We start from the raw sequence: 12582 nt of genomic DNA, 5'->3' as shown, positions 1-12582 counted from the left end.
CCTCCCCTTTCCCCTTGGTTGCTTGGAGCCACAGATACTCAGTTTGGCAAATCAAAGCCACACCTCGAATCAAGTTGAGGCACTGGAGAGGGAACTGAGTAACAAAAAAATACCCCCATCATCTAGGATGTTGAGAAAAAAAAGTCAAGGTAAAGACAGAAGTAAAATGAAGCTGCTTTATTTTAAAAGGGATACTGTCAGCCTGAAGACCATGGAGGGTTGAAGTATTATACACCTGCTCTTGAATTCTGCTGATTTCAGTGTTTTTAAAATATATATTTCTCTCTCCCATTTTATTGTGGGGGCGTTTCGCACAATAGGGAAAACTGACTATGTACAAATGCTATCAAATCCATGAAGTAAAAAGCTGAAAAGAAAATTTCACTAACCTTTCACTTAGTAGTAGTCTTAATTGTTACTAGTAACAATAGTAGGAAAAGAATGTGATTTTTTATTTTGCACAGTCTCAAATACTATCCCCAAATTAGAGTTTAACAGGAAATTCCAAAACTTATGTACATTTGCAAGTCAGTGTGTGGTGGGAGTACAGCAAGCATGAGAGCCTTTATACAGATAAGTAAAATTAGAGCCCTGCTTTTCTTTTTTACTGCTACTTCTTCAACCTACTGTGCTATGAAAATGAAAGCAATATTAAGTAGCTTACTGAACTTAAACCAGCTGAATATAAAGTACTTAAATTCATATGCAATCCTGCATACTCTTCCTTAAACTGTTAGCAAATAAAGTGTTCAGTAAAATATTCACAAAACCAGTGCTCACAAAGCTTAGAAGGAGAAGAGTTACCACCTCATTTTCCAGACTAATAAATACAACCAAACAAGAGGAACCGAACTTATGAACATTACTGGACTTTTAATAGGTAACAGGCAACAGTCAAACTGACTAACTTACAAATGTCAATATATGTGCAAAAGGAGGAAATAATGTAGGGAATAATCCTATGGTGGCAGGAGAATGGACTAGATGACCTACTAGGTCTTTTTCCTAACTCAGCGTAAAAGCTGCCCAGGCTCACATCCAAAGCTTGAAAAAAGTACCCGACAAATTTTCCCTCATAGCAAAGTATACAATAATTGCATTAATTTCACTCTGCAACTTATTTTGAGGACCTACTATGTTTGGAAGCAGCAGAGGAAGTGTTCTGAGACAAAGAATAAAAAAGAATTTTTTTACCCATGGCCTTATCTTAGAACCCCAAGGAAAAAGTCCAACTCTGTACATAGCAGATCCCCAAAAGAGCAGCAAAACAAAACATAAGAATTCTGTCAGCTTCCCTCTGACAAAAGCTGTCTTTTGCTGACAAAACTGTGGAGCTCTACACACTGCAGTGCCACTTTTGGTGACAAAACTCTTCAGTTTTGGCAACAAAATAAAACCACCTCGATGAGAGAAAGTTTTTTGCAGAAAAGTTAGAGACAAAGCATCAGTGTACATGTTGCCATTATGTTGACATAACTGGCCTCCCCCAGTATCCCACAATGCCTGCCGTGACCGCTCTGCTCATTGTTTTGAAATCGGCTTCCCTGCAGACATGTGCCCCTCTCCTTTCAAAGTTCCGGAAACTTTGACATTCCTCAGCGTGGGAGCTCACAGAGCAGCTCAAGAGGCTGTGGGAGAACTAAGAAGGAATCAGAACCATTAATGTGGAACGGTGGGGCTTCTCTACACTGTCAATTTACAGCACTGCAACTTTCTGGCTATGGGGTGTGAAAAAACAGGTGATCAAAGCCCACAGATAAGTCAAAAACATGAAGACCTGGGAGAAGGGTCAGAATCTGGGGGGAGCATGGGCTGTTAGAGTAGAAATAAGGGAGAGAAGACAGAACTGGGGGTGGGAAGAAAATCAAATCAGTATCTTAGATGTCTATATACTAATGTGAGAAGTATGGGGAATAAGCAGGAAGAACTCGAAATTCTATTAAACAAACACAACTATGACATAGTTGGCATCACGGAGACTTGGTGGGACAATACACATGACTGGAATATTGATATAGCTTGCCCAGGAAGGACATGCAGGAAAAAAAGGGAGGACATGTTGCCTTACATAGTAAAGATGTATACATTTGGACTGAGGTTGAGACAGAAATAGGAGACAGACTTGTTGAAAGTCTCTGGGTAAGGATAAAAGGGGTAAAAAAACAAGGGTGCTGTCATGGTAGGGGTCTACTGAGACCATCAAACCAGAAAGGAGAGGTGGATAAAGCTTTTTTAAACAACAAACACAATCGTCCAAAGCACAAGACTTGGTGGTGATGGGGGACTTCAACTACCCAGACATCTGTTGGGAAAACAACACAGCAGGGCACAGATTATCTAATAAATTCTTGGAATGTATTGGAGACAATTTTTTATTTCAGAAGGTGGAGAAAGCTACTGGGGGGAGGCTGTTCTAGATTTGATTTTGACAAATAGGGAGGAACTGGTTGAGAATTTGAAAGTGGAAGGCAACTTAGGTGAAAGTGATCATGAAATGGTACAGTTCATGATTCTAAGGAATGGTAGGAGGGAGAACAGCACAATAAAGACACTGGATTTCAAGAAGGCAGACTTTCGCAAACTCAGGGAATTGGTAGGTAAGATCCCATGGGAAGCAAGTCTAAGGGGAAAAACAATTGAAGACAGTTGGCAGTTTTTCAAAGAGACATTATTAAGGGCACAAGAGCAAATTATCTCACTGCGTAGGAAAGATAGGAAGTATGGCAAGAGACCACGCTGGCTTAACCAGGAGATCTTCAATGATCTAAAACTCAAAAAAGAGTCCTACAAAATGTGGAAACTCGGTCAAACTACAAAGGATAAATATAAACAAATAACACAAGTATGTAGAGACAAAATTAGAAAAGTCAAGGCACAAAACGAGATCAAACTAGCTAGGGACATAAAAGGAAACAAGAAAACATTCTACAAATACGTTGGAAGCAAGAGGAAGACCAAGGACAGAGTAGGCCCGTTACTCAATGAGGGGGGAAAGACAGTAACAGAAAATGTGGAAATGGCAGAGGTGCTTAATGACTTTCAGTTTTCACCAAGAAGGTTGGTGGCAAATGGACGTCTAACATAGTCAATGCCAGTGAAAATGAGGTAGGATCAGAGTCTAAAATAGGGAAAGAACAAGTAAAAAATTACATAGACAACTTAGATATCTTCAAATCAACAGGGCCTGATGAAATGCATCCTAGAATACTCAAGGAGCTAACTGATGAGACATCTGAGCCATTAGCAATGATCTTTGAAAAGTCATGGAAGACGGGAGACATTCCAGAAGACTGGAAAAGGGCAAATACAGTGCCCATCTACAAAAAGGGAAATAAGGATAACCCGGGGAATTACAGACCAATCAGCTTAATTTCTGTATCCAGAAAGATAATGGAGCAAATAATTAAGCAATCAATTTGCAAACACCTAGAAGATAATAAGGTGATAAATAAAAGTCAGCATGGATTTGTCAAGAACAAATAATGTCAAACCAACCTGACAGCTTTCTTTGACAGGGTAACAAACCTTGTAAATGGGAGGGGCGGGGGGAAGTGCTAGATGTGGTATATCTTGAAAATCGTTTCCAGAGAGTAGTTATCAGTGGTTCACAGTCCTACCGGAAGGGCATAACGAGTGGGGTCCCACAGGTATTGGTTCTGGGTCCGGTTCTGTTCAATATCTTCATCAGTGATTTAGATTATGGCATAGAGAGTACACTTATAAAGTTTGTGCACGATACCAAGCTGGGAGGGGTTGCAAGTGCTTTGGAGAACAGGATTAAAATTCAAAAGGAACTGGACAAACTGGAGAAATGGTCTGAAGTAAATAGGATGAAAATCAATAAGGAAAAATGCAAAGTACTCCACTTAGAAAGGAACAATCAGCTTCACACATACAAAATGGGAAATGACTGCCTAGGAAGGAGTACTGCAGAAAGGGATCTGAGGGTCATAGTGGATCACAAGCTAAATATGAGTTAACAGTCTAACGCTGTTGCAAAAAAAGCAAACATCTTTCTGGGATGTACTAGCAGGAGTTTTGTAAGCAAGACACAAGAAGTAATTCTTTCACTCTACTCTGCGCTGATTAGGCCTCAACTCGAGTACTGTGTCCAGTTTTGGGTGCCACATATCAGGAAAGATGTGGACAAATTGGAGAAAGTCCAGAGAAGAGCAACAAAAATAATTAAAGGTCTAGAAAACAGGACCTATGAGGGAAGATTGAAAAAACTGGGTTTGTTTAATCTGGAGAAGAGAAGACTGAGAGGGGACATGATAATAGTTTTCAAGTACATAAAAAGTTGTTACAAGGAGGAGGGAGAAAAATTGGAAGCAAATTGGGCTTAAATTGCAGCAAGAGCGGTTTACGTTGGACATTAGGAAAAAACTTCCTAACTGTCAGCGTGGTTAAGCCCTGGAATAAATTGCCTAGGAGGTTGTAGAATCTTCATCATTGGGGATTTTAAAGAGCAGGTTGGACAAACACCAGTCAGAGATGGTCTAGATAATACTTAGTCTTGCCTTGAGTTCAGGGGACTGGACTAGATGACCTCTCAAGGTCCCTTCCAGTTCTATGATTCTAAGAGCTGCTAGTGTGGATGCGCTCTGCCAATATAAGCAGCATAGATAGCGTGTGTAGGGATATTAAAGAAGGTTTATATTAAACATGGTTTATATGAGAAATGATTTATTGTTAATTAATACTTTATAACTTAAGATTTATGTTAGAAGTAAATTTGTGATTCCCAGCATTTAGCCTCTAACCTGCAAGCCACCAGCTGTGTCTGTGTAAAGCCTGCTCAAAGAGATATTTGGTATAAAACGTGTTAAGCTCAAAGAAATACTTTGTATAAAACTTGCTAAACATTAATTAACTCTAAGTAAGCCAAAACAGTAGCTGTTATAGTGTATAGATAGAGACCCCCACCCTCTGAAAGTTTTCATCTCACTTTATCTTTGCTTGTTAAAAGACAGGGAGTTTCACATAAATTGGTAACACCCCAAAAAGTAAAGAGACAGTGAAATAGATGTGATTAAGATAGAGAATGTATGTGAATGAATGGTTAGGGAGTCACCAGCCTGAAGAATTCAGTGTCGGCTGAAGAAGGTGTCAAGTGGGATCAACCAGATGACCCCTGGAGGGCAAACCGGAATCCACCCACCACACCTCAAAGGAAGGAAAAACAAAACATCTAATAACATGGAGCCAGCCACCTGCTGATTGATTTAGCAACAGCAAAATGAAGCTACTCTCATGAACTGACATAGGAATAAATTCCTATGAAACTGGACTCTAAAGACTGAGGACTTTGAGTCTATGGTTCTGCTGCCAGCCTCCAGGAGCATCAGATGCATCTGACACAGACTCGGCTCCATCCTCATGACCAAGATACCTGGCCAGTAACTTGGCATGAGCAACATCTAGGCTGGTAACTATAACATCTATACAGAACCTGAATGAATGATTGTGTGAATAAATGTGTGTGTGTATGTATGTATAAGGAATAAGTAGTAATAGAAACAAGTAGAAAAACATTGTTTTTTGTTTTGTTATGGTATTTACAATAAATGTGGCATCTTTGCCTTATCCCTCTTAATAAGATCCTGCTGGTTTTTATTATATTGGTATAACACATGGACATGCAACAGCGGTTTAATTAAAGTGGCATAACTTTTATTGATTAAGCCTTGTCTACACTGTGGAGTTAACACCAGCAGCTGGCCTTTGTCAACAAGATATTGCCTTTGAATCCTCCACCCCCAACTCTGATATTGACTACTGGCTACTAAGTTTCTGGTGATTTTTTTCAAGCCTTGTTTAGGGCCAAGAGAAAACAGTCCAACTTATTATAGATATGTTCAGCAGACTATCAAAGAATGTTCCTAAGTGAGTCTAAGTTTTCCAACAAACATGTTGAAGACAATTTCTCCAAAAAGCAGGTCTTCCATAGTCCATGTATACTGCCACTTACCCACAAGTTCCAAATCACCTTCTCTAGCACAAGGAAGTTTTAGTTTAAGGCAACTCATCAAGGAAATATAATGAAGCAGACTTTGAAAGCATTTTCACACACACACGAGTACATCAACAAACAACATATCAAAGAGCAAGGAAGTAGGGGACAATTCCAGAAACAATGAATAAAGATAGACCTATTTTTTAAAAATTTGACAAGGAACAACAGGTAGAAATACCAAGAATCCCCATATGAAGTTAGGGCAAAGGATAGTGGTAAACACTGAAAGTTTTTAAACTGAAGTTTGCAAAGACAAGAAAAAAATATATTTGGGGCTGGGCATGATCTTTAAAAAACACAATTACACATACACCTATATATTTTGGGAAATACCAAATGTGAGAAAAAAAATATACATTCTGCGATACTATTGAACAGAACCCTGTTCAGGTTCAGTAGCTTCCACCAGTATTAAATACTGTGGCACACAAACATGAAGCTGTGAAGGTTTGCAAACTGCTTTAAGGAGCTCAAACAATTACCCACTTTTCAGAAAAAGGAGGTCTGTGTCTGATGTGAAGAACTATTAACTCAGAAGTTTGAGACTTGTCACATCAACATCAGTTACTTAATTGGCCAGCAGCAAATACTGAAAAGTGGGCATCTGGCATCTAAGACTAAGAAGAGTGTCTTTCTACATACACAGCCAGGGCCTGACTTTCAAAGGAACTGAGCACACACAACTCCACTGAAGCCCATGAGTAATATAGGCATTGAGCACCTCTGAAAAATCTTACTGTTAGTAATAAAATCAACCTACTACATTACATCCTATCAGGTGCTGAGACATTAAAGAAAGTTTGTGTGCTTATACAGTACGATGCTGTTGCTTGCTTGACTGCTTGTACAGTCTTGTTCTAAACATATAAATAAGAAGTCTTCAAAAAAATTAGCACATAAGGAATCCAAAACCAGGGTTTTTTTTCTACAAGTGCATTGAATACATTTGAATTACCATTAGAAATTTTTCACTGACAAAGTTATAGGTTATTCAAATACAATTTTAGATATTTGCTCATATGCCTATGCAAAATTAACGGAACATTTGCAGGAAGGGATGGAGGAGGAAGGAAAGAAGAAGAAAAAATACTTATGCTAACAAAGCACCAGTAATACTACTGGATTATCAGACTGAGAAGGTCTAGCTAGAGATAGACATAAAAAATGAATGGGTCCAGGGTCTACCTGCTGGCTAGAAGCCTAGTCCTTACCCTACCACAAATCCCCAGAGCTATTGAGAAAAGAGAAATGTGGGAATTCCTACAAAATTTCTGCCCTTGCGCTGCGGCTCAGAGGATCCATCATTAGTATCAGCCTCTGATATGTGAACTTAGCAACTACTAGCTGCTGCCAAGGGTAAGAGACCATCATAAACTCCACGGTTGTCAGTTTATGTTCTTTGGAAGTTGAAGCCACAGTTTAATTTGTCCAGAGATAAACCAAGGGCAGTCTAGCATACATGAGACTTAGTCCACTAAAGTATTCCTGCTGACTAGAAGGATAAACTCACAAAGTTAGAAGTCCATTTGGGGCAAACTTCTTTATAAACACTTTCAAATGGAAATGAAAAAGTATGTGGGAGAGGATTTAATTTTGGTATGAACTACTTAGTTCAGCAGCCCAAAACCTGAAACATTATCTGCCTACTAAGATCAATTTATTAATTTCTTTCTACCTTCATAAGTCTCTTACTCTCCTTGAAGGTTGCTTCTCTTCATTTCCCCATTTTTTACTTCTGCTAGTCTCTGACAGGATCCTCCACCTTTCTTGTTCTCTGTCTCTTGTTCAGAAGGAATGGGATCCTTCAGGATCAAACTGATACTGCTCCTTCAGTTGCTCTGAAGTGGCCACTAAAGCAATGCAAAGCACCTTCCTTACCCCAGGGGATGAATTTGCTGCTGCTGCAATCATCTCAGTCCTGGTAGTACAGTAAATGAAGTCCCAAGCTTAATCCAAAATTCTGATGTACTGCAACTATCATACCCTTCTAACTGTGCATATATCTACTCCTCTTCCCATGCACCCCACCCCTCTCCCCTCAATGTACATCCATTGCTGCTGCTTATGCACTCAGAATAACCCCTAAGAATATCTGGAGAGTAACACTGGCATGATCCCAGGCTATGCCTACACAGTGCCATAGTGCGGACTACAGGGGCATGAACTGCAGAGTGCACCAGAGTTGTGCTTTAACTGCCCCATGTGGATGCTACTGCTGCAAACTAAAAAGTACCTAGTTCACATTAAGATACTCTTTGGTGTACTCTGCAATTCACAACCCTATAGTCTGCACTGAGATGCAGTGTAGACAAGCCTCTAATCTGTTTCACTCTACTTCCTGCTTTTCAGAAGTTTGAGTTTGAAATACTTGGTTTTCAGATATTTGAGTTTTGCTGAACTTGACCTTCTTGAAAGGCACAATACATTACTGGGCAATCTTAACTCTATGTTAATTAAGTTTTTTGCCAGTAATTTTTCTATTTTTTTCAACAGAAAGAAAGAAAAACAAACAAAAAGATGTGTCATTGGTAAGAGTTGATGGTCATTTAGGCAATTGTATTTATCATGTAGGTTTGCTGTAGGGATGCTACTGTGACCAGCTAAGGATAGTACCTAGTTCTTACATGGCACTTTTCATCAGTAGATCACAACACCACTTTACTAAGAGGATAATGTCATTATCCCCATTGTAAAGATGGGGAAAATGACACACAGAGAAATTACGTGACTTGGCCAACATCACCCCTAACCCTTTGTTATTGTGGAATGGGAATAATGGTCATGCTCTAAAATGTTTGCAGTGTGTAACTGCTAACATGGCTGGTGAAAGAAGTCTCACACATGTTATATGCCCCCCAAAGTTGAGTTTTATTACACAGTGGTTACAGTAACTTTAAGGACCTGTGAGAAAATTGGTGTGTGTGGGGGGGTGAGGATAGATAACACCCCTGCAACATATAGCCCCTCCACCATTTCCAGCTCACCCTCCCCTTGTTATCCCATCGAGCCATCAGAACTTCAGAAGCCAGGTACGCACAAAAAATGCTGGTAGAATCTGTGAACTTTAATAAAAACATTTTTCAGCATCTTGGGAACCTCTTGCTCAAATGACCCCAATTTGATTCACTATCCCCACCTCACGCCCCCATGAAGCACAGGAAAAGTCAAGCCAACAAAAGTACATATGTGGATTTTATAGCACTCAAACCACCATCTCAATCTTAACTGTAGAGCGCCGATCCTCCACACCTCCCCAAATCCTAAACCCTCTCGCTTGCTGTGCCACACACCTCCATGTCACCACTCCCAGTGTCTGACCCCCTGCCACCCTCAATGCAGCTCCACACCCCTATACCTCCCACTCCTCTGCTCCCAAACCCCACTACCATCCCAGCAAGCATTTGCATGCAGAATTTATTTTCTGGTTCAATACATTTTGCCAAAACACACCTGACAGACATACTTTAGCAATATGCCTCCAATCTTTTTCAGATTTCTGCTCTAGGTCAGACTTGAACTCACACTGGCTGGGTGTAGCTCTGGCTCAATGGCTACTGCATATCCCCTTTAGCTACCCAGCTGTAGTGAAAACTTGCTGGCCAGTAAGCCTGAATGTTAGGCATATGCCTAACTAGAGAGCTGAACTCTCTTGCTATTATTTTCAATTTGCTCCCCTCAAGGGGCAATGGATTCCCTGCAATAGCTGGAGTACATATCCTAATATGGAGACCATTTGGGGCACGATCAGTTCCCTTGCTCTGAACAAAAATATGTTGGCAGACTCCAACCTTCAGAAAAGCTGTTTTTTGGGGGGGCGGGGGGGGGGGAGAAGGGATTTTATCTCAGTATCCCCCATAAGCAAATTACCCCAAATTTGGATCACTTACTCTACTCTGTATCTCCACAGAGCAAACCAAATTTAGAGGCAATCCAAGTAACCACGAGGATTTTAGAGCATTTAGAAGAGTCAGGCTTTAAACAGAAAGCTGTTCTAACCTTAATTATAGCAGACCTAGCATTGCACTATAATACTGCGCTCTTCATGTAAGGAAATAATGCTAGCTGATAACAGGTGAGTGACTAGGGAAAAGATTGGGAGGAAAAGATAGAGGTACACTGACATTGCAAAATGAGATCAATCTTTAGCATAAGATTGCTATACTAGATCAAATATTCAATTGTCTGGTCAACTGCCCATGCATAAATAATAAAGAACTAAGCTACATTTGTAGACAAAGAAGAAATGCCCACCCAAGTATCCATTCTCTTCATTTTTGGGGAGGGAAGGAAGGGGGTTACTGACTTGAGGTACAGTGTCTTTATTACCACCCTGAGTCACATGTAGAAGTGAGTGATGACACCGCTTGGTTCTTAACAATCATAAAAGTATAACAATGCACAATTATCAGTCTGTTGGCTCTTATACTACTTCCACTGGCAAAGCTAAGTACAGAAGCTTAGGCCAAGTCTACACTAAAAAGTCACGTCGACCCAGCTACGTAACTCAAGGCGTGAAAAATACACACCCAAGTGATGTAATTAAGCCAACCTAACTGCCTGTGTAGACAGTGCTAGGTCAATGGAAGCATTCTTCCATCGATCTAGCTACTGCCGCTTGGGGAGGTGGATTAACTACAGCTACGGAAGAACCCCTCCTGTCAGTGTAGCACATGTCTACACTGAAGTACACTGCCACTGCAGCATTTCTAGCGCAGACATAGCCTTACTGTGCAGAGGCCTATAATAAGCAGTACTGGTCCCTAATTTTTTATAATTGCTAAGTTAACCAATTTTTTTTCAAATTCAAAAGCTAAACCTACACTGTCAAACCAAAATATAACCAAAATGAACATTGGAAAAGAAACATTACATGCTTTTTCACATGGGTGTCAAGGTGATCTTTTTTTGGTATACTGGTTTTCTCAAGAAATGTGTTGGTAAGATTTTGCACTTCAACATGTTACCCATTAGTTATGCTCACTATATATTTAACTACAAAACTGTATACTTTTAACAAAATTCACAAATTCTGATTAATTGTTTCAGGAGTACCTGGTTCAAACTAGTTAGCTGAAGGGTAATACACTACATTACAGGGCTACCAAATACCACCAGTTGGCAATATCTGGTCAAAATTTGAGTAAAAACATAGTAGGCAGAATAATTGTTTGTTTAGCACAAAACGTGCTTATTGCTGTAGAAAATTTAGTGTTTTCCCAAATCAGTTTACAATCCAACACACAGATATAGAGAAAAAGACAATCCCTTCTCTGAATTGTGAGCTGAGTTTTTTATTTAGTTTTCAAATATATAAACTAATTTCTTGTGGGCATCAAAAGAAATCCAGGAAACTAAATGTTGAACTGAACAGATGAGTAAATCCCATTGAGCATAAAGTTAAGCAAATGCACAAGTGACTGCAGAATTGGAACCATAGAGAATAAGCCATTTCTGAGGGAAATCATAAAAAAATGGATCCAGTTGAGATTTTAATAATACAATTTAGTCTTCACATAAGTTACCAAACTGAAATTCTGCAGTTACCAGAATTTAAAGTACTCTTCTTTATTCTGTATCCAGAAGTAAAATATTGACGGAGTCAGGCATCGTACATTTACTATTTCTTGGGCACCCAGTTGTGTTATTTAAGACATACCCATTTTGAATACATCAGAATGAGATTACTTAAAATACCAAGAGATACTGATGGTTACCTAAATTAACACATTTACCTAAATCATTTGGGTCGGCAAAAAAAATTTGTATAGTTATATGAATGGCATTTTGTCCAATATCAGTAAAGTTAAGCTGTACAAGGAAGCAAAATAATGAGATGATTGAAGTGGCAAGCACTGCTAGTATCTCCACTGATGTTTAGATAGATAAAAGCTATTTCTGTCCTACATGCTAATAAGTATAGAAAGCACATCATATGTGCAATCTAACGCCAATTAATTTAATTTAGTAGATTTCTGTTTAAAAACACCACCACTGAAATACCGGAAATGTGGAAAATGGATAGCCATCAAACTGCCAATTGTGTCAAAATAAGGAAAGTGTCAATTTAAATGAAAAGTGCTGGTTAAAATTCACACTCAAAATTCACTCCTGAGCTATGGAGTTATCTGTATTGTTTCAAAATGTAAAGACCCCATGAATAGAATAGAAAAATCATACCATAAAGAGAAAAATACAAAGTCAGTTATTTAGTAAAGGATAAGTAGGTATGTTGTGTTCCTAACCATACTCTAGTCTAGTGCAACTGACAAGCAGATGCAAGGAATGAACTTTACACAGCATGACTTTGTCACATGAGAGCAGTCTGCCATTTTTACTGTTTCTGTTCAGCAACCATTCACAGCACACTAACCTTCAAAATGCATTACACATTCTGGAATAAGTCTTGCAAACCTTACATTTAAGATAGGCTTAGATTTGGCAGGTTACTTGCAATGAAAACAAACTATACTTAACACCCTGTATAGTCCTAAAATGATTTGCAAGAACATCCTATGCACCAAAACTTTTATTTAAAGTTCTCTCCAACTACACATTCATTTTAAATT

At 39.2% G+C, this 12582-nt stretch overlaps 1 protein-coding gene across 3 annotated transcripts in view; it reads right to left on the bottom strand.

Moving 5' to 3' along the window:
- SCAF4 (SR-related CTD associated factor 4) overlaps positions 1-12582 on the bottom strand; it is a 73679-nt gene that overhangs the window by 60084 nt on the left and 1013 nt on the right. The window lies entirely within an intron of this gene.

Source organism: Mauremys reevesii, linkage group 1, assembly GCF_016161935.1.
Source record: "Mauremys reevesii isolate NIE-2019 linkage group 1, ASM1616193v1, whole genome shotgun sequence".
NCBI classification, from domain to species: domain Eukaryota; kingdom Metazoa; phylum Chordata; order Testudines; family Geoemydidae; genus Mauremys; species Mauremys reevesii.
Note: the sequence above shows the minus strand (reverse complement) of the source record. Positions and strands in the feature narration are given on the sequence as shown.